Source organism: Sminthopsis crassicaudata, chromosome X, assembly GCF_048593235.1.
Source record: "Sminthopsis crassicaudata isolate SCR6 chromosome X, ASM4859323v1, whole genome shotgun sequence".
Classification (NCBI taxonomy): domain Eukaryota; kingdom Metazoa; phylum Chordata; class Mammalia; order Dasyuromorphia; family Dasyuridae; genus Sminthopsis; species Sminthopsis crassicaudata.
Window position 1 is genome coordinate 83450436 of NC_133623.1, and position 26635 is coordinate 83477070.

At 39.2% G+C, this 26635-nt stretch overlaps 1 pseudogene; it reads right to left on the reverse strand.

The window, feature by feature from the left end:
- Window positions 1-279: 279 nt before the first annotated feature.
- Window positions 280-26635, reverse strand: part of LOC141549201 (eukaryotic peptide chain release factor GTP-binding subunit ERF3A pseudogene) — a 71747-nt pseudogene continuing 45391 nt past the window's right edge.

Below are 26635 nucleotides of genomic sequence, written 5' to 3' on the forward strand. Positions count from 1 at the left end.
AATTTTAGCTTGACCAAAGAATAAACCCAGGGCACTTGTTTTCAACCACTTCTGTTGACTTAAGACATTCTTTAATTCTCTTCATCCAGTATGTATTGATTCTAAAACTTATATATCATATTCTTTTCTACCATGGCAATGGAGAGAGAGGCTGTGAGACTCTGAAACTTTTCAATCGTGGAAACAAAACCTTACAATTTTACCTCATACGCTGTAGGACCACTGTTCTGCCCCAAGTCTTCTTTCTTTTTACCACTCTACATTCACCCTGAAGTGATATTTTGTCTTATTTGTGGGGGAAATTTGGAGAATTCTAGTTTTTTTTTTTTTTTACCTGCTCCACCTTTCTTCAAATCCTCTCAAGAACCTAACTGTTAAAATCTCCTAAAAAGAATTTTGAAGAAACTGAGACTTGTTTTCTAATGTTCTGTCAACGTGTGTTAATTTTGTGAATAATAGAACTAAATTTATAAATAGTAGGTTCTTAGCTTCATATAGAAAGGGAACTTATACAATTGGAAAAATTTTTGAAATCCAAAGAAGAACATTGATCAAAAGGCTTTAACCTGATACAATGGGTGCTCTGTACTACCATATTTGTGTTTTGTGCTAATCCATGCTAGAATTTAATGTCCTGGCTAGCTTTCTGGAGGATCTCTGGATGGGCCTTGGTCTTAACAGGAGAGTCACCACAAGGATGGTCAGGTATAGAGTCTGGAATGTGAAATCCGGAGTCTGGAATCTGGAGTCTGGAGTCTGAGGTTGATCTTGAGCACACTCTCACTCAAGTCTGCTTATTTCAAGTTCTCTCAGCCCTTAAACACCTTAGTACAATTACATCATTACAGCACACTGAGCATGTGCCAACTGTAGAACCATTACATCACCATATCATACTAAGTATATGTAAACTAGAGAACCATTATATCATCAATCACGCTGAGTAAACACACTGCTGTAAGTAGCTTAGCTTCAAATATACTTTTCTCAGAGTTCCAGCCCTCTACATCTCCCACCTGCTTTTGTTTTAGACATAAGTGGTCATGCCCTTCCTGACTTCTCAGGAAGGAAGGTGGGACCAAAGGGAAATGGGGAGTCAAACCAGATATTGTTAGCAGGTTTCCTCGGGGCTGAAGGGTCTTACTTGAAACAGCTATACATAAATTCATCAGCATGGGAGGTCTTATACAAGCACATAGTAATATAGAACAGGCTAGCAGTGATGTAACAAACAATGTGAATCAACATGAGGAATTATACATGCCCATAAATCCTAGAAGGAGGGTATATAAATAACAATCGCTTAAACACCTCCTTCAGTAGCCAAGAGATAGTCCAAAACCAGTCTATTGTCCATTACTTCCTGTGTCAGGGAATCCAATGATTCCTGCAGATTTTGAAATCCTGTAGCTGTCTCATCAACAATTTTTGATGTTCATGAGTCAATTGTCATATTCATAGGGTTAACAGCCATGCTCTTTCAGGTGCATATGTAGTCAGAGATGGAACCATCTGATGTTTCCTGGGTCTTCTCCTTTGTTTCAAAAGTCTTCCCTTGTCCTGTGTCTCTCTAATGGACAAGGCGAATACAGCTCATTGGCACCCATCTGATTCCTTCGCCATCTGTAGAGATACAAGCAAACCCTCTCCCACAAGCAGTTAACCTATCTGGTCCCTTCCATTCACCACATTTCTCCACATCACCTGCCAATTATCTAAAGATAGTAGAGCTGCTCACACTGGACACTGTCCTTCTGGTGAGTTATAAAAATTAAAAGTATAATAGTATAAAGAGCTAAATTTAAAAGTTCTCTAGGGTTACCTGTGGCTCCCGCTTTCTTTTGTTTTTAGAGTATCTTAATGTCTCTGTTTCTCCTCTCTACTATTGCCTGTCCTTGAGGATTAAAAGTGGTCCTCTCAGCCCTTAAATACCTTAGTACAATTATATCACTACAGCACACTGAGCATGTGCCAATTGTAGAACCATTACATCACCATATCACACTAGTACTAAGTATATGTGAACTAGAGAACCATTATCTAATCAATTACACTGAGTAAACTTCCTGCTGTAAGTATTTTTGCTTCAAGTATACTTTTTCAGAGTTTTGACCCTTTACACTAGAAGGTGCTTCCAAGAGTTTCTTTGTTCCAAGCCCCCCCCCCTTCCACCCCCTTTGGATAAATCAACCAAAGGAAGAAGAGTATAAAAAGCAAAATTTTAATAGAATTTTCAGAAGAATCTCTCTTTTCTCTATCTATTTCCAATACTAAATGAAGTGAACTTACTCTCTTCCCCTGTCAGGAAGAAGCCCATCTGGCTATTATCAGGTATAGCCAATTCCCAGACTATCCTGTTTGTATAGAGTGATTGTGAGAATGGAATTCTTTATCAACCTCCATTGTCTATCCACCAACTTCTGGGCATCTTTAAATAACCTTTGAGATATTGATTAGCATATCTTTTAGACAGATCTGGGACCTGATCTCCTAGGTGCATTCCATTTGGCTTCTTGATCCCTCCTTCTAAGTCCCTGCCTTTGATTCCCTAGTTTTCCTGAAAAATCCCACAAGGCTGTATTTTCCCTATAACAGATCTGCTCATGATGAAGATCTCTGCTAAGTTCTTTTTGGGACTAAGCTCAGTATGAACCACTCTTTCTCTCCTCCTCAGAGTGCCTTCCCTTTAATTGTGCCTTTCTCCTTCTTCTAGTTAATACTTTTTTGTCTGCTAAACTCCTCTATGGATTTAACCTGTTAGGCAATGGCATACTCAGGACTCAAGACATATTCCTTTAATAGATTCTTCCAAATTTCTTTCCTTGGTAACTCTATTTCTCTCTCAACTCTATTTTAAATTTGCCACATTTGGTGCCTATTTTACCTTTTATTTTGTTTGTAACATCCTTCTGGCAAAGAGAATGGCCATTGTGAATTTGTCATATGTTTATTTCAAACTAGGAATTGCTACCCTGACTTCATCAATTAGAATATTTTAGCAAGTATTTTAAAGTTTTTAAGGTGCCAACAGACTTTGTAAAATTTAATGAAAACCAAAATTGATAGATTACTTATCCCATGAAAGGGGAACTTTAAAATGACTAGAAATTAATTTTGAAGCTATATTTTAAACATGGAATGTATATTAAACATGGAATCTTTTACAGAGAGAAGTCAGTGAAAAAGAGATTCAGTAAATTCAGAAAAAGTGTTAAAATAAAAAAAAATAAAGAATACAGGAGGAATTAGAGTAAACTTTTCATAAATTTAAATAATTCCACAACTCAGAATTTGAAAAAGAGAAATTGGTTCTCTGTGAAATTGATTTGAATTTAACTGTAGATTAAAGGTATCTTTAAAACTGTACTTATAGTTGAGACAGATTGATTGCAGGAAGGAAGTATGAATTTTTTATTATCACAATGTAGAACTTTACAAAAAGGAATGTTTTAGACCATTTTTTAAATTCAAAAAAGAATAAAAGTAGAATTGGAATTTATTTACCTTTATGTTGTTCACTGCTTTTAAGCAATTAACCTGAAGACAGGAAGCAAGCCCTGTATTCAGTCACTACATTGGACTCACAGATTGAAGGTCAATGTCAAGGTACTCTCAGGAACAGATAACTTTATGCTGTACAATGCAAACAAAATAAAACAATGAAAAAATTTAAAATTAGTATTTTTCATTCTGCACAATTTGCTCAGGTTTTCCCCATTAGGAGGCATCTGTCAGTTTCTGCTTCTTTGCCCACCATAGAAAGAGATTCCACAGGTTCTTTTCTCTTTTCTTTATCTCTTTGAGATACAGACTTAATAACTGTATTATTGGGCCAAAGGCACAGATTTATAGTTCATTATTTGTGAAGCTGCCACATACAGCTGTGAAAAACGTATACAGATAATTCTCACTTTACATAGGTGAACTATTTCCCAAATCTCTATATAAAAATCTCTATATAAAACAATTTTTATGTAATGTGAATTTACCCAAGGATATGGAGGAGATAAGGAGGGAGGTAGTCAGAGGCTTGCACACTTGTTGGGAAGGAGTCAAGATCTGGTTCAAGGATACATAGGGACTGAGCACAAAGAAGTGGGAGCATGAGGAGGAACAGATGTCTTCTGAGAATAGCCCCATGAGGACCTGACTGGAACAAAAAGCAAAAAAACAAAACAAAACAGAAAAAACATGTTGGCAAGCAGATATGTGGGGGCTGGACATAGAAACCTTCAGAAGACAGGTGCCACAGTAGACCAGGGACAAACAGCTGGGGCTCCAACATGGATGGACAAAATACCAAAGATACAAAGTTCAAACTCTACAAACAGGATCTCCTCTTTGGAGGTCTCAGTCAAGCCCAGATCCAACAGTGGTGTTGGCTGTCTCTCTGCAGATTTGTTCTTCTGACTTCAGTTGGAGGATTTGGAGATAAAGTTTATTTCTTTTTTCTTTTTTGGGGGAGTGCTGAAAAATTTAGGAGACCATAGGGTGCCAAGCTGAGGGATAGGAGCAGAAAGAGATCCCAGTATTGTGTGGTACAGTTTACACAGGGAATTTTTTTTAAAATGAATTATGATTTCTTTCAGAATTCCTTACAATTTGCATAATGTGAATTTAGCAAGAAAGATCTGCCTATACTCCTTTATATTCCCATTTAATTTTTGTAAGGGTTAAAAAGCTTCTAGAAGCAAGGAATGCAGTTCAAGGCATGTGGGAGGACCTGAGGGATGAGAGGTTCCGAGGGGCAGGCAAGTCCTACGTGGAGGTGGGGCACAGTCCCAAAAGGTAGTGTCTGACTCCAGGTACCATGCCTCCCTCCTTAGTGCTCTCAAAGCCTAGCAGGCCTCTCTCCTTCTTTTTGGGCCAATCCCATTATGCCAGATTCCTAGAGGACCCCCCCACCCTTCCCCCAGATTCTCAGGGGGGGTATAAATATGTTCTACCTAAAAATAAAGTTCTCTTTCACTTCACCCCTACCTCCTGGTGGTCTGTCTCTATGGGATCTGGGTTGGTGCTTGGAGTGGAATAAGTGTGGCCTAGCCATGCCATCAACGGACAGGCATTAAGAAGAGTAGCTCTAAGGGTTGCTACCAGGTTAGAGTAGTCCATAAGGGTGTAACAAGTGGCACCTGAACAGGGACATTTTTGACTAGGACCTCACCTTGTAGCAGGCCTACAGGTGGGAAGAGAGACAGAACTCTGCTCTAAAGTGAGTAGAAAGTTAGGAAATGGGACAGGTTACTGTGAGGGTCCCAGACCAGAAGGTACCAGGGAAAGAAGCTTCTAGAATAGTAAAGCAAGTAGAATTAGAAATGGATTTTTAAAAGTGGGAGGTAGTAAGTAATCAGATGGCTTCCTATGATAAGGAAACTCCCATAGCCATCCCAGAATGGCATCAAGTGATTGCGGGCACTTTAAGAGGTGCAAGCCACAATCCATTAAAAGTAGATAATGAAGAGTAAAGGAAGAATCATAAAAAAAATGAGAGTCATAAAACTCAAGGGGACAAGCCATGCCCATAAAATGGAGCCAAGAGAAGTTAGCTGTGGGAAAGAATCAGGAAATAAACAGGAAGATGAAGGAGGTAGATGTGACGTGAAAGAAGGAAGTAGTAAGGAAGAAGCAGGAAGTGGATATGATGGAGCAGGAGGGGGCAGGGATAAGATGAGTAATGAGAAAGTAAACAGAGAGACATATGACCTTGAAGTAAAGGAGGGTGATAAGAAGAGGGAGGAGAAAGCAAACAGAGGGAAGGTCGCCTCCATCTCCGAGGCATGGCCTTCCGCCTTGTCCCCTGCCCTCCCGCCTTGTCCCCTGCCCTCCCTGAAGACATATATCTCTTGTCAGCTCCCTCTGTGCCCGCTTGTGAAGGCTTTGCAGATTCCCAGACAAGTTCAGGACAAATAATACAGAAAGCTGGAAAATGCAAAAGAAATGAGGATCAAATGCAATATGATGTAGCAGTATATGCAGCTGTGTCTCAATGTGCCCAAAGATCATTTAGAAAAATTCAAGCTTCTGGAAAGCAGAAGCCCTCAATGACTAGGATTAAACAAGGTACAGATGACACTTTTCCTGATTTTGTGGCCCACCTACAGGTGGCTGTTGAGAGGTCAGTGGACAGAGGAGAAGCCTCCAGCCTTCTTATACAGAAATTGGCAGGGGATAATGCTAATACTAACTGCCAGAAGGCCATGCTCACTGTAGCTGGGGAGGCTGGCCTGGAAGAGATGATAAAGAGATGGGAGAATGTCGGCTCCAGTGCCTTTCAAATGGATGCCCTTGAAGCTGCTATATCTAAAGAGATTGCAGCAGAAGACCTGCCCTGGCAGTTTGCAGGCATACAGGGGATATTCCTACCCTTGGTGGTTGCAAGTTTCAGATACAATCTATGGGGCAGGGACATAATGAAAGCTTGTGCAGCGTCAATCTATAGATCACCTCCACAGGATTTTTAATTGGGGTCATTGGGTGTTTGGTGTTGTTTCATATCACGCCCACACCATTAACATGGAAATCTAACACCCTTGTTTGGGTACCTCAATGGCCTTTCTCAGTTTATAAAACCCGAACCTTATGTGAAATTATAAAACAACAGTGGGAGGCTGGACATATAGGATCAATGTCCAGCCCATGGAATAGCTTTGTATTTATTAAAAAGAGAAAATCTGGAAAATTCATAATGCTAGTGGACCTTAGGGCCATTAATGCTACTATTGTAACTAAGGGAGCCCTAAAGACTGGCATGCCATCTCCTAATCTAGTACCCACTGGCTGGCCAGTTACAGTAATAGGCATACAAGATAGTTTCTTCTCCATCCCTCTGGACCCAGAGAATAAGAAAAGATTTGCTTTTACCATTGCCTCAATAAACAATGTAAAACCTGATTTGCACTACCAATGGAAAATTCTCCCCCAAGGGATTTGTTGTAGCCCCACTTTGTGTCAGGTGTACATAGTGCAAGTGCTAGAGCCAATTTGGAAGGCGTGGCTTCATGCCATGATACTGCCTTATATGGATGATATACTGTTATCATTGAGCAGTGAGAAAGATCTGTCTGCCCTGTTTAAAGAGAACATGAGCATTCTTGCTCCACACGGACTGGTGATAACCCCAGGAAAGATCCCACATAAGTATCCCATCATTTACCTGGGACTCTACATGGGGACTTCTGCAGTTACTAATCAGATACCTAACTTACAATTAGACAAGATGAATACTCTGAACCTATTGCAGAAACTAGTTGGACAAATTCAGTGGTTAAAGGCTCGTGTCATTATTCCTATTTCTTTGATGCAGCCTTTATATGACATCTTAAAAGGGTGTAAGAGATACACAGAGCCATTAACATCATATCAGACAGCTTATATGCTGTCCAAGTACTCAGAGGCATTGAGAATGCTGTCCTACAGCCTCAGAATTCTTCAATTGCTGACCTTCTTGATGAATTGCAGCTGATTTTACAGACTAGGAAACATCCCATTTACATCCTGCATGTATATTCTCACCAATGCTGTGCAGGAGACATATTTGTTGACAATGAGGTGGTGGACCATGCTTTACAATGTTCCCTTCTCACAGTCACCACACCTCCTGAATGTGCCCATGATTTCCTCCACTTACCCGCTAATTCTCTACATAGCCTTTATGGCCTAACCTGGGAACAAGCCCAACAGATAGGGAAGCAGTGTGCTCAGTTTCTCCCTCCTCCACCTAGTGAAGGAGTTAATCCCAGGAGTTTGTTCCCCAAGGATGTGGCAAATGGACATGACACATGTAGGCCGTGTGGCCATCCACATCTGTATTGACACTTATTTTAGATTCCTTTGGGCCACAGTGGCCTCCTATGAGAACACTCCTTCAGTCATTAAACATTTATGTAGTTGGTTCTCCTCTCATGGAGTTCCTATAGACCATAAAGACCAACAATGGGCCAGCTTATACCTTTAAGCAGATGGCCATCTTCTTTGCCACATTCACCATTAAGCATGTTACAGGGATTCCCTATAATTCTCAGGGTCAGGCTCTGGTGGAATAGTCCCATCATACTCTGAAGATCACCCTTGCTAAACAGAAAGGGGGAGTAAATAGACAGAACCCATGATGGCCCACACAGGTGGACATGGATAAGACTTTATATACTTGCAATTTTTTGTGCCTGGATAGGGATATCAGCCTCTCTCCAGGAATGATACATTTGGCACAATCTTATAGACAGAACAGAAAACTAAGCTCCATAAAAACTGCACTTCAAGCGCCAGAGAACATTCAAAAGGTCCTTTGGAAGGACGAGGAAGGACGTTGGCAAGGTCCATCCTTAATACTTTGGAGAGGGCCAGGATATTTATGTCTTGCAGATCCTGATGGGGAAGGCCGCTGGATTCCAGAAAGAAGGACAAGGAGAATTGCCCCTATTGTAACAGGGGCTGAAGAAGAGAAGGAGATGACCCAAGAAATGCCTTCAACTGTGCCATAGCAGGGAGATGACTACCCTTGCCAGACCAACTTAATGATTGGATCCAACATACTTCCCTTCCCAACCCCTTCTATTGTATCCCATTTTTGTATTGTTGCTTCTTTTGCTTTTGCCTACTTTGCCAGGATGCTTTATATGTATTCTTTAAAAAATTCTTTAGAGGTGCTTATGGAAGAACTTCTCATTTGTCAACATGAGAACATTTGGTCTTATTAATAAAAGAGGGGGAGATGTAAGGGTTAAAAAGCCTCTAGAAACAAGGAATGCAGTTCAAGGCATGTGGGAGGAACTGAGGGATGAGAGGTTCCGAGGCACAGGCGAGTCCTACATGGAGGTGGGGCACAGCCCCAAGAGGTGGTGTCTGACTCCAGGTACCACGCCTCCCTCCTTAGTGCTCTCAAAGCCTAGCAGGCCTCCCTCCTTCTTCTTGAGCCAATCCCATTATGCCAAGTTCCTAGAGGACCCCCCTCTTCCCCCAGATCTTCAAGGGGGTATAAATATATGCTATCTAAGAATAAAGTTCTCTTTCGCTTCACCCCTACCTCCTGGTGTTCTGTCTCTATGGGATCTGGGTGGGTGCTGGAAGACAGGTAAGTGTGGCCTAGCCGTGCCATCGATGGATGGGCATTAAGAGTAGCTCTAAGGGGAGCTACCAGTTTAAAATAGTCCATAGGGGTGTAACAATTTTCTCCAGAAGTCTTACTACCAGAGTTTTTAAAGATTCTATTGATCTTGATTTCTTTCTTAAAGATTTTATAATTAAATCTATCTAGCTCTCAAAGGCAAAAGTTGAGATCCCTCACTTACAGTCTTACTATTTCCTTCTGAAATTCATTCAATTTTTCCATTAAGAATTGGAATGCTATGCCATTTCCCACATATATATTTACTATTGACATCACTTCATTGTCAATTGTTGCTTTGAACCCGACATAGTTTCCCTATTTATCCTTTTAATTTAGACTACTTTTGCTTTTGCTTTATCTGAGATTGTGATGGCTAGCTTTGCATTTTTACTTCAGCTGAGGTATACCAGTTTCTGCTCCAGCCTCCTATTTTAATTCTGTGGTTCTCCTGTTGTTTCAAGTGTGTACCTTTAAAAAATAAATAAATAAAACCATAACCTAATAATCATAATCTAATCCATTTTGCTATCCACTTCCATTTTATGAGTTCATCCCATTCATAGTTGCTCTTATTAATTATGCATTTCCTTCCATCCTATTTTCTTCTGTTTCTCCTTATTTTTTTTTTGTCCTTTCCCTCCTATAATATCTGTTTGGCAAATTACTACTGTTTTTTATGTGTCCACCTTTTTATCACCACTTTTTCTTTGTCTTATCCTGTTCTACTTACTTATAGGGTAAGATAGATTTTTTTTCCTTGCTGAGGCAATTGGGGTTAAGTGATTTGCCCAGGGTCACAGAGCTAGGAAGTGTTAAGTGACTGAGACCAGATTTGAACTCAGATCCTCTTGATTTCAGGGCTGGTGCTCTATCTACTGCGCCATCTGGTAAGATCGATTTTTAAAACTAAGTGAATAAATGCATACACACACATAAATATGTATATATTTTCCCTTTTGAACTCATTTAGATGTAATATTGGTTGCCCCTCCCATTTTCAGCTACACTGTAAAAGCTCTTCCTTGCAATCTATTTTATGTGAGCTCCTTTTCTCCATTCTTTCTCTTCCTTCTACTTTCTCCTAGGGAATCCATATTTCTAGCCTATCCATTTATTTCACATCATCTCCACCTAATTTACATAATCCCATATTAATCACCCCACCTCACTTCTAAATGCTTTTTCTTGATAAAATCGTTCTACCTGCTCGAATAACAAGAGTCTTACAAGATATGTTTATCATCTTGCTGTATAGAAGAGTACACAGTCTAATCATATTTGGTGGCTTATGATTTCCCTTTCACAGTTACCTTTTAATGCTTCTTTTCACAGTGTCTCCAGTCACAAGTATTTTCCTCTGAATGTTCTAAGACTAGATGCATTTTTCCAGAAAGTAAGTCTTTAGTAACTAGTATGTTCTCAGAGACAGGGTCTCCAGCCACAAGTATCTTTTGCTCTGAATATTCTGAGACTAGATGCACCAGAAAGCAAACCCATAGTAAGTGGAATGTTCTCAGAGAGTGTGTCTTCAACCTCAAATACCTTGTCTGATCAGTGTTTGGAAGCTGTGCTTCCCCACAGAGTAAGCCTGTAGTAACCGAAATGTTGTCCCATTCCAAATGTCTTTTCATCTGTGTACTATATAGTTGTTCTGACATTTTTTTTCCTGAAACAAAAAACACCATTTTGTTACCTGCCCTGACTCTCAGGTAGGAGCAGGAGAAGAAGGAAGGCAGAGGATACAGTGAGGTAAGGAACAGGAAATAGCTGAAAAATTAACAAGAAAGAAAGACAGGGGAACTCCTTCCCCCTCTGCAATCTCAGGATCAGAGCTTGGCTTGAGACCTCCCTCACTAAGACCTTCCCTGCTCACTGATCCATGTATCTGGCATCTGCATGTCTATCTCCTGTCCATCTATACTTAGGAACCTTGTGTCTTTCCTCAGTCTCTGTGTTGCCTGTATTCTCGTGTGTGTGGCCATGTCAGGTCTCCACTTGTCTGTCTTTCACATGATCTTGCTCTCAATTCTGACTGGGCCATCATAGGTCCCTACATCTGCCTGCTCCTACTCCTACTCTCGCTTTAGCATCCCTGATCTTGTATGTGTGCTTGAACCATTTACTGGCCTCCTCCCTTCAAAGAAGGGCAGCCGCTTTCTTTCCTACCTGTCTCTCTCTCTCCCCTGTAACTAGGTCTGTGAGCAAATTCACATCATTTTGAAATTGCTGGACTGACGTTTGCCCGGCGAGCCACTTATGCTAAGCACTTGATAAAAAAAATATGGCAAAAGTGGAAAGTAGATTGGCAGAAATTTGATGGAGATCAACACCTCATACCATGTATCAATTTAAAGTACAAAGGAACCCATGAATTAGGTATGATAAATAAAATAATAGTGATAGGTGATGAATATTGATTGAGAGAAAATAAAAGATATAATCATTAATAATTACTCTAAGTCTACAACTCATGGATCCATTCTTTCCATAGCTATAGATTCAGCTCCTACTGCATGCTGGGCACATAGCCAGGCAGTTGGATTAATTAAGGAACCAACAAGCATTTCTTAAGTATCTACTGCATTACAGGCGTTGTGCTAAGTTTGAGAGATGCAAACACTATAAAGAACACTGTCCCAAACCATTAGAAGCTTATGTTCTAAATAGACCAAAAACACAGAAAAGTATGTAGAGAATAAATACAAATAAAACAAAATACAAGGTGTTTCAAGAGGAAGGCCACTAGCAGCTGGAATCAAGAAAAGTTTCATAGTAGACATGATGCTTGAACTGTGTCTGCATGGAAGAGAGGGATTCCTCTGCACGGAAGAGAGGGCCAGCTTCAGAGTCAGGAAGGATCAAAGTCCTGCTTTGGACCCATATTAACAGCAAGACCACAGTCAAGTCACTTAACCCGTAGTGCTCCAAGCAACTCTCGAAGATTACAGAGACTTTCAGATGGGCTGTCTGTCTTACTGAGGAGGCAGAAACAGGAAGGAGTACTTGACTTGGAACCTTCTCACTTGCCCTTGCTTAAGGTCATGTAGCTAATTAGTGCCTGGAGCTGGGTTTGAACTGAGATATTCCTAACTCCAGGTCCCATGCTCTAACCACTGAACCACCTAGATGGAAGGACTCAGAGATCCCAGAAGACTGCTGCCAAGTTCAGGAGGCTGCCTTGAAGCCAGGCAAGGGTAGGAAATGATCTCTCTCTCAGTACTCTGCAAGTGCTGGCCCCTTCTGAGGTAGAACTCTGGCTGTCCTACCTGAGTTAGGAACTCCCCAATTATCTCTGTGTGTGGTGGGCACAGGGTCTGGGAGTGGGACCTACAACCCCACAGAGAATATAAACTGCTTTTAATATAAACAGTAAGAGAAGCTTCACCTGTCCCAAGGGGAAACTTGCACTTGACCTCCAGTCAATCCTGATTTGGGGCCTTTTTTGTTCTGGTTCTATATAATACCAGACTTGGCCCAATGGGGGTGCAGGGATCTATCCCAGTCCTTTTTTTCACCAATGGTGAAGAGAGGAACTTGCCAGGGTCGTGCAACATGTGAATATCAGGATCAGGATTTGAATACAGGTCTTTCTGACTCCAAGCACTCAAGAAATCAAGAGAGTTCAGCCTATGAGGCATGTGTACAATTCATTGATTCAACAACTGTTGAACATCTGTGCTTGCTTCACCTTATGTGTTTGGTTTCTGTGGGGTAGGATAGGTGTGGAATGTCTTCCAGAAATATGTCATGTTTCAAGAGGAGACTCATGAATCACTAGGCCAGTGGTCAAGTCTGAGAGATGTGGAGGCAAAGGAACAACAGGTAAGCCTCTGAAGTAGTAGAACGGCAAGCTAAGACAAGGGAAAGAAAGAAAAGATAGGAGGAAGGAAGGGAGGAGAGAAGAAAGGAAGGAGGGAAGGGAGGAAGGAACAAAGGAAGGAAGAAAAGAGGGAAGGAAAGAAGAAAGGAAGAAGAACAGAAAGAGGTAAGAAAGGAAGGAAGAAAAGAGGGAAGGGAAAAAGAAGAAAGGAGGGAAGGAAAGAAAGAAGGAAGGAAGGTGGGAAGGAAAGAACAAAGAAAAGAGGGAAGGAAGGTAAAAAGGAAGAAAGGAAGGAAGGGAGAAAGGAGGAGGAAAGGAGAGGGAGGGAGAAAGGAAGGAAGGAAGTATGACTATAAAAAGCTTACTTTGGCAAAAGGAAAGATGAAAACACACATTCAGAAGAGAACAACAAATGCCAAAACATCTACATGCAAAACCTTAAAGAGAAACATGAATTGGTCTCAGACCCAAAAATTCCTCCTGGAAGAACACAAAAAGGATTTTTATAATCATGGAAGAGAGGTAGAAGAAAAATTGGAAGAAGAAACGAGATGTTTAAAAGACAAACATGAAAAAGAAGTTTACAGCTTGGAAAAGGAAGCACAAAGAAAAATGGACAAAGAGATACAAAAAAAATCATCTGAGTAAAACAACCCTTTAAAAAGTAGAATTTTCCAAATGGAAAAGTGAATTCATTCAAAATTGAAGCAAAGAAAAAAAAGTCCTTAAAAGTTAGAATTCAGCAAGTGAAAGCTAATTTAATAATTGAGAAAGCAATAACACATCAAACAAAATCAAAAGAATGAAAAGCTAGAAGAAAATTTAAATAAAATACCTCACTGGGAAAACAATTGACCTAAAAACAGATTCGGGAGAGATAATTTCAGAATTATGAGACTTCTTAAAAGCTATGATCAAAAAAAAAAAAAAAAGAGCCTGAATAGTTTCTTTCAAAAAATTATCAAGGAAAACTGTCAAGATATCCTAGAATCAGAGTCAAAATGACACTGAAAGAATTCACCAATTACCTCCTGAAAGTTCCCAAAATGAAAACTACCAGGATTATAATAGCTGAATTCCAGGATTCTCAGGTCAAGGAAAAATACTGCAAGCAGCCAGCAAGAAACAATGTAGATATCAGGGAGCCACATTCAGAATTACACAAGATTTTGCAATGTAAAAAGGGACATTTAAATATTCCTAGTAAAAAAAAAAGAAGCCAGACAAACAAAAATTTGATTTTTCAAATGTAAGACTCATGAGAAGCATAATAAGGTAAATGGGAAAATAAAAATATGCCATTTAATAAAGTTAAAGTGTTTTCATCCCTACATGGGAAGATAATATTTTTAACTCTCAGGAACTATATCTCTATTAGGGCAGATTTAGGAGTATACAAAGACAGAGTATGTGAGTATAAATTGATTTTGATGGAATGATACAAAAAATTAATGTGTGAGAAAGAAGATTCAACTGGGAGAAGAAGAGAACAGGAAGAATGGGATAACTCACATCACATTAAAAGGTAGAAAATACCTGTTACAATGGAGAGAAACATGGGATGGCATGAGCATTGCTTGAACCTTTCTCTCAATGGATTTGACTCAAAAAGTGAATAGCATACACATTTACTTGGGTACAGAAATCTATCTTGCTCTCTAAGGAAGCAGGGGAAGAGAACAAGAAAACATGGGGGGAGACGGATAGAACGATTTGAGGAAGAGTTAGTCAGAAACAAATGACCAGTGAAGAGGGGATGGTGAAAGGAGACAGAGAGAAAAGTATAAAAAGGAAAAAACCAGGATGGGTGGAAATAAACAATTACTGATCATGACTGGAAATGTGCATAGATTGAATTTACTCATAAAATGGAAAGAGTGGATTAAAACCTAAATCCTACAACATCTTGTTTATAAGAAGCACATTTGAAGCAGACATATATTCAGAGCAAAGGTAAAAGGCTGAATATATTATGGTTCAGCTGAAATTAAAAATAATAACAAAACAAGCTGGGGAAGCCATCACAATCAAAGACAAGAAATAAAGGGAGACAGTACATCTTCCTAAAAGGTACCAGAGACAACAAAGCAGTATCAATAGTAAACATATTTGGTGCAAATACTATGGCATCCGTATGTGAAAAGGAATTAGAGGAAGAAATTCACAGTAAAAAGTATAATACTGAAGGCCTTAATTTTCCTCTCTGTCTAGTAAATATAGCCACAAAACAAACAAGACAGAACTTGAAATTAGAATTTTAGAAAATTTAGCTATGATAGACCTCTGGAGAAAACTGAATAAGGATAGAAAGGAATATACCATTTCCTTAAGGGGATATAGTACATACACAAAAACTGACCATGGGCATAAAAACCTCACAAATGCAGGAAAGCAGAAATATTAAATGCATCCAAATCAGAATGCAGTAAAAATTACATTTTAGAAAAGGCCATGGAAAGAGAGATTAAAAATTAATTGGAAACTAAATAATCTAATCCAAAAGAATGAGTAGGCCAAAGAACAAAACATAGAAACAATCAATAATTTCATTAAAGAAAATTACAACAATGAGGCAACAAACCAAAATTTGTAGGATGTAGCCCAAGCAGTACAACATACCCAAATGATGGCTATAGAATATTACTGTGGTATAATAAATAAGACTGGAGACTTCAGAAACACTTGAAAAGACTTCCATGAAGTGATGCAAAATGAAGTGAGTAGAACCAGGAGAATACTGTACATGGTAACAGTATACAATTATCCACTGTGAATGACTTCACTATACTCTACAATAGTGATTCAAAGCAATTCTAAAGGACTCATGATGAAAAATGCTATCCACTTCCAGAAAAAGAATTGATGAACTCTGACTGCAGATAAAAATACATTATTTTTCACTTTTTGTATTTTTCATAATTTTTTCCCTTTGGTTCTGTGTATTCTTTCATAACCTAATTAATATGGTAATATGATTTTCATGATAGAACATGTATAACTCCTACTAAATTGTTGACTGTCTCAGAAAGGGGAAAGGAGAGATTGAGAAAGAGAGAGAGAGAGAGAGAGAGAGAGAGAGAGAGAGAGAGAGAGAGAGAGAGAGAGAGAGAGAGAGAGAATATTTAAAACTTATAAAAATTAAACGAATATTAAAATTGTCTTTATATGTAACTGGGAGAAATAAAATATTATTTTAAAAACCCTGTGTTGTCCTCAGATTCCTTGTCAGCCTTGGTTTAAATAACTTGCATAAACATTGTGATTTAGAAGGTCCAAATAATCCAAGTTATACATGACCGGTATTTCCAGTATAGAAGACAAATGGTCATGCAGCTTTTCCTTAAAAACGTCCAAGAAAGGGGAACCTATCCCATGTTCAAGACAGCCCACTGCACTTTTGGAAAACATATTTTTAGGAAATTTTTCCTGTTGTCAGACCTAAAGTGGCCTCTGTTTCACTTCCAAATGCTTTTGACCTAGAAGCCTAGAAGAGCAAGTCTAATCCTTTATCCATATAGCAGATCTTTGATTTTTGATACTTGGTTACACAGGTTTCTTTGAAAGCCTTCATTTAGGCATTTCTTATGGTGCAATAATATTTCATTATATTTATAAAGCATAACTTGTTTAGATAATTCTGCCAATGCACTCCATTAATCTCCACTTTACATCTAAAACAAAAAAAATGTTATAAATATTTTTGTATACGTGTCTTTCCAATCTTTCTTTGATCTTTTTGGTATATAGGCCAGAAGTGGTAAAATTAGTCAAAAGGTATGCTCAGTTCAATGTTTATCGAAGATACTTTAAAATTAGTTTTTAGAATGGCTGTACTAACTCATACCTACACCAACAGTTTCTTATTGGGCCTGTTTTCCACAGTCTCTCCAAAACTTGTCAGTTTGTTTTTTAAAGGGTTATCTTTGCCAATAAGTTCATAAAGAGAAATTTAATTGTTTTCTTAACTGTCTATCTCCTTATCTTTGGTATTAATGCCCTGTTATTCATGGTTATTAAGGAAAACACCAAAGATTCATTAAATTTCATTTTTTTTTGTTATTTAAATTTTGAGCATTGTTCCATATGTTTGTAAATAGTTTAGATTTCTTCAATTGACAATTTATGTTAGGAAATTAAAAATGAGAAATTCTTCTTATGTTTATAAATGAGAAATTGTTCTCTGTAGGCCTTAAATATCAGTTTCTCCTATTACTGAGAATCTGATCCATAAGTCAGTTAATGAACATATCGTTAGGCACATACTATGGACCAGGTACTTTACTAAGTAAGTGCTAAAGACAAAAAAAAAAGGGGGAAAAGCCAGTCTCTACTCTGCTGGAGCTCAGTTTAATGGAGAAGATAACATGCAAGTGTAAAGTGGAAGTAATAAGAAAAGGAAGCACTCAGCCTAGTCCTCCAAAACTTCCTTCCAAAGGACTTTAAAATGAGTCAAATCAAATTCTCCAGCAGGAGAGCCAACAAAAGGTGAGACATACTTTGAAGCTCAAGATAAATTGAGAGGTTAGAAGAAGAGATCTGTAACATGGGCATAGGGACTGTCCTGGAGCCCATGTAAGTGAAATACCAGTGGTAGGGTTAGGTGGTAGAGTTTTTAAAAAAAAAAAACCTTTAAAAAGGTAGTATTGATTGCTTTGATTTATTTTGGTCTTATTGTAGGATTAACCTCCCTTTTAAAGGAAAATTTAACCTTCACAGCTAAGCCAAATAAACAAAAGTATTGTATTAAGTCTAGGTTGCTTATAGATTTAGTAACTAGATTGTGATTGTTAAGGTGGAAATTTTGAAAATCAAAGCTGAGGTTAAGAAAAAAAATTTTAAATGAAACTAATAATTAGAAATATGTGCTGTTTTATGAACATACAAATAAAGTAGATTAACTATTGGTTAATTTGATTAACAAAAAGAAATGAAAAAAAAAAACAAATCACCAGTCTGAAAAATGAAAGGGTAAATGCATAACCAATCACCAGTCTGAAAAATGAAAGGGTAAATGCATAACCAATCACCAGTCTGAAAAATGAAAGGGTAAATGCATAATCAATAAAGATGAAATTCTGCCAAACATTGAAAAAATATTTCATCTCAAGACTATGAATTTTTTGAAACAACTGGTAAAGAAAGTTTTATCAAATTCATTTTATGGCACGAATGTTTTTGATATCTAAACAAGGGTATGGGAATATGCACACATTAATACATGATTGGTAGAATTGTAAAATGACACATCCATTTTGGAAACTAATTTGGAATTATGAAAGAAAGTAAGAAACATATCCAAAGCCTTTAATACAAAGACTCCATTATGTCTCAAGGAGGCAATCGGTAAGAAAAATGTCCCCTTCCAATCCAAAATCTTCATAATAGCACTTAATCTGACAGTTATGAATTAGAAACAAAGTAGATGCTTATCACCTGAATAATGCTTAAACAAGGCATGAAATATGAATGTCATGAAACACTGTAACAGAGCTGTAAGAAAAAATATATGTTATGAGTACAGAGAGGTAGGGAAAGAGCTTTGTGAACTTATGTGAAGTGAAATAAGTAGAGCCAAGGAACAGTATATATACAAAGTAACTACAACAATTTAAATGAAAATAATGATAGCAAAAAATTCAAAGTACCTGTAGAAAATTTTAAAGATCAAGTGGGACTGCAAAGGAAACATGAGAAGACACCATCACCCTACTGTACATCTAAGTGGTGAGAGATCCAGAGGAGTCACATATTGCACACAATCTTGAAGAATCCATCTATTAATGGTGCTCCGTTTTTCCTCCCTAAAACAAAAAAATACTATTTGTCACACGTGGCATAGCTCTTTAGGACAGGAAGAAGAAGGGATACATAGGACATCCTATTGATGTAAGAAAGAGAAAACACTGAATCCAGAAAGAGGACTATGGGGACTTAATGTGGATCACAACATAGTATTTTCACCTTTTTTGTTGTTGTTTGCTTGCTTGCTTTTTCTCTTTCATTTTTCCCTTTTTGATCTGATTTTTCTTGTGCAGCATAATAAATGTAGAAATATATTTAGAAGATTTACACATGTTTAATCTATATTGGATTACTTGCTGTTTAAGGGATAAGGGAGGTAAGGAGGGAGGGAGCAAAATATGGAACAGAAGGTTTTGCAAGGGTAAATGTTGAAAACTGCCTTAACATGCATTTTGAAAAATAAAGAAGTTATTATAAAAAAGAAAAAGAGTACATCCACTTTTTAAAGAAGTCAAGAATGTCAATAATAATAATGGAGGGAGAGAAGGAAGAAAGAAAAGGGTTTGAATTAGTGATTTTTAGTAGCAGATCTCAAATTATACAACAAAATAGTTTGTCATTTAGTCCTGTCTGACTTTTTCTGACCCCATTTTGGGTTTGAGTGGTTCGCAATTTCCTTCTGCAGTTCACTTGACAGAATGAAGAACTGAGGTAAACAGAGCCCAGAACCACAGAGCTAGCCAGCATCTGAGGCCAGATTTGATCTTAGGAAGATGAGTCTTACTGATTTCAGGTTCTGTGGGACATCTCACTTGCCCAGAAAACAATAGAAAGATTGATGAATGGGAAAAAATAAGGTATGACATATACAGAAGCAAACAAATAAAATAACATAGCATTTAATGCATCCAAATTCAGCAATGGGGTGGGCACGTTATTTGAGTTTTACAAAAGCAGATGTGATAATGGAAAAGCCAAGAGCAAATTAGAGGAGTAAGAAGGACATTACTCTTCAAATGTATGGATGGGGAAGAGGTCATAACAGAACAAGTGATGGAAAGGATCACAGAAAATAAAATGACAATTTGGCTTCTATGAAGATGAAATGTTTTTGCCCAAACAGACCGAATGCAGCTAAAATGAGAAAGATAACAATAATGTGAGAAAAAAACAGCTTTGCAGTCAAGTTCTCAAAGGATTGTTGCATATGTAAGATATAGAAGGAAGGGATTCCAATATTCAAAAAGAGCCATTCCCCAACAGGGCAAAGATAAACAGGAATTTTTCAAAGGGGGAAATCCAAGCAATCATAGCTCAAAGATAAAATGTACTAATCCCTCTTAATGAGAGAAGAGCACGGGACAGCTAGGTGGCTCAGTGGATAGGGCACCAGCCTTGAATTCAGGAGGACCAGAGTTCAAATCTGGTCTCAGACACTTAACACTTCCTAGCTGTGTGACCCTGGGTAAGTCACTTAACCCCCAGCCTCAGGGGGAAAAAAATGAGAGAAGAGCACATTAATATAATTCTCCTCTTTCAATCTGTCAGTCAGAGAGATCCGCAGGTTCAGGGACCATCTCTTCTTCCACATTTCACCAGAAATATAATATAAACTATTAATGATATGGAAAAGGGGAGGGCAAGAGTTCCTGGACTTCCTCCTCTCTAGCCCTAAGGTTTAGCCAAGGATGGGAAGAAAGGAGAAAAAGGATGGAAACATACACCTGGGGTGGGGAGGGGAGGGAATGGCCCCAAAAGTTTCTCCCTGTTGGCCTTATCTGAGCTTCAGCTCACCTCCTCCCCAGGCCCCAGGCCTGGGAAGGCAGGAAGCCCAAAGGTAGTGGCAGCCTAAAGAAGCAGGCACATTCAGGTACACACGTGTATCTACACATACAGAGATGCAGATACACACACAGACAGTTCTTACCTATATACATATATATATATATGTATATGTATATGTATATGTATATGTATATGTATATGTATATGTATATATACATAACACACATAAGCAAAGGTGTAAATGATCCCAGCACCTTCCACTCACCCTTACATACATGCTCCTAAACACCAAGAGAAGCCAACTGGAAATGGGGGAGTTTCATGAAAAGGTTGGGGGAAGGGAAGAAAAGAGAAAGAGAAGAGGAGAGGACAGGGAAAGGAAGAAAAGAGAAAGAGAAGAGGAGAGGACAGGGAAAGGAAGAAAAGAGAAAGAGAAGAGGAGAGGACAGGGAAAGGAAGAAAAGAGAAAGAGAAGAGGAGAGGACAGGGAAAGGAAGAAAAGAGAAAGAGAAGAGAAGACAGGGAAAGGTTGGGGGAAGGGAAGAAAAAAGAAAGAGAAGAGGAGAGGACAGGGAAAGGAAGAAAAGAGAAAGAGAAGAGAAGACAGGGAAGGGCTGAAGCAGGAGCAGGGAAGGGGGCACCCACCTCACTCACAGCCATTTGGACTTAGCAGGACCCTCGGGATCCGTCAGTCTGGAAGATGGGGGTAATGGGGAGGAGTGTACAGGATGACAGGAAGAAAAGGGGGTGCAGAGGGTGTGAGCTCACACCCTCCTCTCATCTTCTGAGAGAAAAAGAAGACTTACACTTTATAGAAGGTGGGGGGGCAGTCATTGTGATATCACTAAAAGGTGGGGCTAGTCTCCTAGAGCAGAGGGGAAAGGGAGGAGGGGGGAGGGAAGAGGGACATCAGGCCCGGAGCAGTGGGGATCCCCACCTCCAGCCTTGTCTCTGGGCTCTGGGTTCCCTTTACTCAGCTTTACATCACAATGCGTCTTCCACCTGGACGTGGGCCTGGTGCTGACCAGGGTCCTGAGCTCCTGTGGCCAGGTTGCTGGGACAAGGAGCAGCAGCGGAGCTCAGCTTTCGGTGGTTATGGGGCAGCCCCTTTATAAATATTGGAAGGGGAAGGACAAAGAGTTAAGGGGGGAGGCCAAGGGGGGTGTCCTGGGCTCCACAAAGGGGGAGAGCACACTAGCTCAGCAGCGTCTGCAAAACCCTAGCCCTTGAATGGGACTTGGATTCCTGACAGCCCCCAGAGCAAAGGAGGAAGGGGGTGACAGGAGGGGCAACCTGCTTTGTCCAGGCAGGAGGAGATAGAGATCAGAACTGGCAGAAAGAGACAGAGGGCACACAGACATGCACGGGCGCATCTGCCCCCTAATTATATGTGGGTACTCTGGTCTGAATCCTTTAAAACAAAAACCTCCCAGAGCCTGGACACAGGGTGCCACACCCTCCTTTCTGGCTCAGTCTCCTCTACCAAGTGACTTCATCAATTTCTTCCTAAAAGTATTTCAGATTTGGGGCTTTGTTCTCTCCAACACCAGCTGCCCTGCCTCTAGAATCCTGGATAGATGACTGGTATTGGAGTCCCAAGGATTAGACTGATATTAAGCACCAAGGAGCCCAGGACAGAACTTTGAGTCACTCCACTGGAGACACAAGCAACCCTGATCCTCCAGTCCTTCAGCCAATCCCAGATCTAATTTCCCTATCATCTGGGCCACATGTGCACATCATTTCCACAAAAAAAGCACTGAATAATTTCTCAAGGATTTTGCAGAAATCTATGCAAACTCTCCATAGCATGTTCTCATGGTTGAGCACTTTAGCAACCATGTCAAAGATAGACATGAAGTTAGTTTGCTTGGGCTATTTTTGATGGTCATGCTGATTTTACCTGTTCATTCCCTTTTCTAGATGTTCATCTCCCCCTCCCAGAATAAATATAGGCAGGGAGTCCCCAGATAGGATTAGGTATGTCTGTATCTACCCATTTCTTTGGATTTAAGTTAAAGCTTTTTTTATACTTAACTATCTAATGTAGATAATCAGATAGATTTTCACACTTAGATTCAGAATTAGATGACAATGAATTTAAGTCATAATACAAAGTAGTCTGAGCAGCCGAAGTCAGTGTTCTTCCTCCATCTTACCCCTAATGCTACCATTACTATGCATATCTGTCAGCAGCAAACCTGCTTTGGTACTCTATTTTGGCCAATGAAAATCCCAGCATCCCTATAAATACAGTCTAGAGAACTTCCCAGAAATCAAACTTGAAGTTCATTCATCTCTAAGTGGTGGATTCCATTCCCTTGTCTTTTTTTTAATCGGGACATTTTTCCCTTCTGCAACACCCTCGTGTATTCTTTCCTGAAGCAACAAGTCCTGCTGAGGGAGAGCCAGGAGGCAGCTTGGGCCAGGCCAGTCAAACTACTACCACCGTCTCAACCACTACTTCCCTGAGTCCATGATGGAAACAACTCAGCAGCCTGAGCCTGAGTCTCTCAAATCCATGTGCTTCTCTCAGAACACTGGCCCTGCTTCCATCTCAGCACCTGCAGTCATCTCTGGAGAAAGCAATTCCTCTGAAGGAGAGGCCACTCGGCCATTCCCACCACCTGTTCCCTATGGGGCAGGATAGTGAGTCTAGCTAAAGAGTGAGTCACCTGGAAAGAGAGATTAGAGGTGGCAGGTGGTCTGCTTCCTCTTGCTGCTGTCCCTGGAACTAAAAGATTTCTTCATTAACCTCCAGTCTGCCATTGTCAGAAGTGTCCAGGGAGAGTGCAGGTCAGCTCTATAGACGTGATCTGCCCCAACCCCCGTAAACAACTTTTTAAATCCCTATGTTGCCCTCAGATTCCCTTGGCAAATTTGGTACACATAATTTGCACAAAATTTGAGAATTAGAAAGGATCATAGCAGTCATCTCATCTAATCTACAAAGGAAAGGAATACCCAGAGTCAAATGGTCATCCAGTTTTTCCTTGCTTCTCCTCCAAGGAAGGGGAACCCCCTATTTCTTCAACGTAGACTATTGCATTTTGGGAAAATTTTCCTATTTAGGAAGATTTTTCCTATTTCATGCCTAAATTGGACTCTTCATAACTTCCAACTATTACTTATAATTCTGACCTCTAATCTTTCATCTACATAAGAGACTTTTGTGTTTGGTTCTTGTTTTCCCAGGTTTCTTTCAAACTGTTCATTTAAGAATTTCTAATGGTGTAACAATATCCCATTATGTTTATATAACATAATTTGTTTTATATAACATGTGTTCAGACATTGTTCCAATTGAAGGGCTCCCCATTAGTCTCCATGTTATTACTACTACTACTACTACTGCCACAAAAAAGTGCTATAAAGATATTTTTACACATGAGTTTTTTTTCCTCTTTTTTTGCTATTCTTGCAGTACAGACTCAGTCATGATACCAAAAGATATGCTCAATTCAGTATTTTTAGAACATATTTTAAAATAGATTTTTCAGAATGGCTAGACAGTGGCAAAAGGGAAAAAACAGTAAGGCTGTTTCCCCACCTTCCTTCCAAAAACTGTCATTTTCCTTTTTTTTAAAAAAAAGTCATCTTTATAAATCATTTCATAAAGGTCAATGAACTGGTCTCTTAACTAGCTATCTTCTTATCTTCAGTATCAAAGCTCTAATATTCATAGCTGTAAAGTAGAATTCAGAGGTGCTTTGTGTTTTCTTGAGTATTTGTAATTTGTAGAACTGTTCCATATAGATATGGATAGGCTAAATTTCTTCCTTGGAAAAATGCCTGTGCATATCCTTTGACCACTTATCAGTTGAGAAATTTCCCTTCTGATTATTAGAATCAATTTTCTATATATTTTACACATCAAAGAAACTTGCTACAAAGGTTTTTATCCATTTAATTGCTTTTTCCTAAGTTTAGCTGCATTAATTTTGTTTTTACAAAAATGTGAGTTTTATGTAATTTTAATGATCAATTTTACCATCTGGGATCCTCTCTTTCTCTTTTTGGTCATTGAAGACTTCCAAAAATAATTACTCAGTTCTGGAATTTTTTATACTGTCTTCTTTATATCTAGCTAATGCATTTAAAACTTATCTTGTTTTATGTTGTGAAGATACTGATCTATGCTAAAATTCTGACATCCTGATTTCCTGTGTCTTCAGAAGCTTTTGTAAAAAAGTAACTTCTTCACTGGGAAATGTGTGGACCAAAACATAGCATTTACACTCTTTCTGTTATCGTTTACTTGCATTTTTGTTTTTCTTCCCAGGTTATTTTTACCTTCTTTCTAAATCCGATTTTTCTTGTGTAGCAAGACAATGTATAAATATGTATACATATATTGTATTCGTCATAATTCTTTAACATATATAACATGTATGGAACTACCTGCCATCTAGGGAAGGGGGTGGGAGGAAAGAAAAGTTGGAACAGAAGTTTTTGCAAGGGTCAATATTGAGAAATTACCCATGCATATATTTTGTCGATAAAAAGCTATAATTAAAAAAATAAAAGAAAATGTGGGTGATAATAGAATGTACCTCAAATAGTTATTGTAAGGATTACATGTGATAATATATGTAAAGCATTTATAAAACAGAATACAATAGAAATGTGAGTTATTATGGCTTTCATTTTCTATGTATTGTTGCTATTCCTCCCCCCCCAAAAAAAAAGTAAGTTCTTGCCCTCAATGACAAGCCATAAGCTTTTTAGAAGCACCCATGCTGAATCAACCTCATGAATATTAACTGATACACCCCAAGGGTGAGGTTAGTCGCCATCTTTGAACATAGGATGTATGATCAGGGAGGGGAGACATATTAAGAACTGTATGTAGTGGGACTTGAATGACATGTGGCTTCTAAAAGGTCTCCTTCAATGGAAACTCTGGGAAGGAGGAGGAGGTGGGGTTAGGCAGGATTATAGGGTATACCTGTGGGCCTTCTACCTGTGAGTTGTGAGGGTAAATTATGGAGTTTTCACACCAGCTCCTGCAGGAGTGTATTAAAAAGATTAACTGCTTCCCTTATTCTGTGTCTGTTTATTCACTGTGCCTTTCTGAGGACTCGGAGTATTACTTCTCACAGTGTGAACCTCGATTTTGCCAACTTGGAATTGAGGGGTGGTCCATGAGATGGTACTGCCTCTTCTGTTCCCAGCTCACTAGTGCACTCTCATCTCTAGATGACTGGAAAGATAAGGGGTAAATTTATTTCTTAAATGTTAAAAGAAAAGCCATTTCTAAAAGTAATCAAATTTTGCCTCATGAACTTTCAACAGCTGCTTATTGGCCTGAACTTAATTGTTTATGGGATTTCTGTCTACATCTACTCTCCCTTTAATGTGAGAAGTCCTTATCTTAGCCTTGCCTTTTGTTGAAATGAGTTTTCAAGGATTCACATGACTTGGCTTAGATGAGATACCATCAGAGGTAAATAACATCACTTCAGCACCAAAGACCCTGGAAAGCTCTGCCAGGCAGGCTCCCTAAGTCACCTACTCTAGTCACACTCACCTAGGCATCAGAGGGACCCGTGGGAACATGGCAGCACAACCACGGGCGGCTGGGTGGCTCAGGAGATAGAGCACTGGACCTGGAGTAAGGAAGGCTCATCTTCAGGAATACAAATCTGGCCTCAGATCTGTATTAGCTATGAAATCTGGGGCAAATCACTTAACACTCTTTGCCCTAGTTCCTTGTGGATAATATAAGTTGGAGAAGGAAATGGAAAACCACTGTAGAATCTTTGCCCCCCCTCAAAAAAAAAGCCAAATGGGGTCACACAGATTCAGACACAATTGAAAAGAAACTCAACCATGGTCAGATACACCTAGACTCACGTCTATCATCTGTCATCCCCACGGACATCAATGTATCCTGTATCATCATCAAAGAAAAAATTTAAAAAGTGCTCAGCAAAAAGGAGTTCACTTTCCAGAATGCCCCATTCTTCTGACATCTGCTGTGCTATGTTAACAGAACAATGCGGAGCAGTGGTGCAGTGGTTAGAGCACCAGCCCTGAAGTCAGGAGGACCGAGTTCAAATCTGATCTCAGACACTAGCTGTGGGACCTTGGGCAAGTAACTTAACCCTGATTGCCTCAGCAAGAAAAAAAACACAGAATAATGAAAGGTTTGGTCCCAAAAGCCATTTCATTTCCTTTTC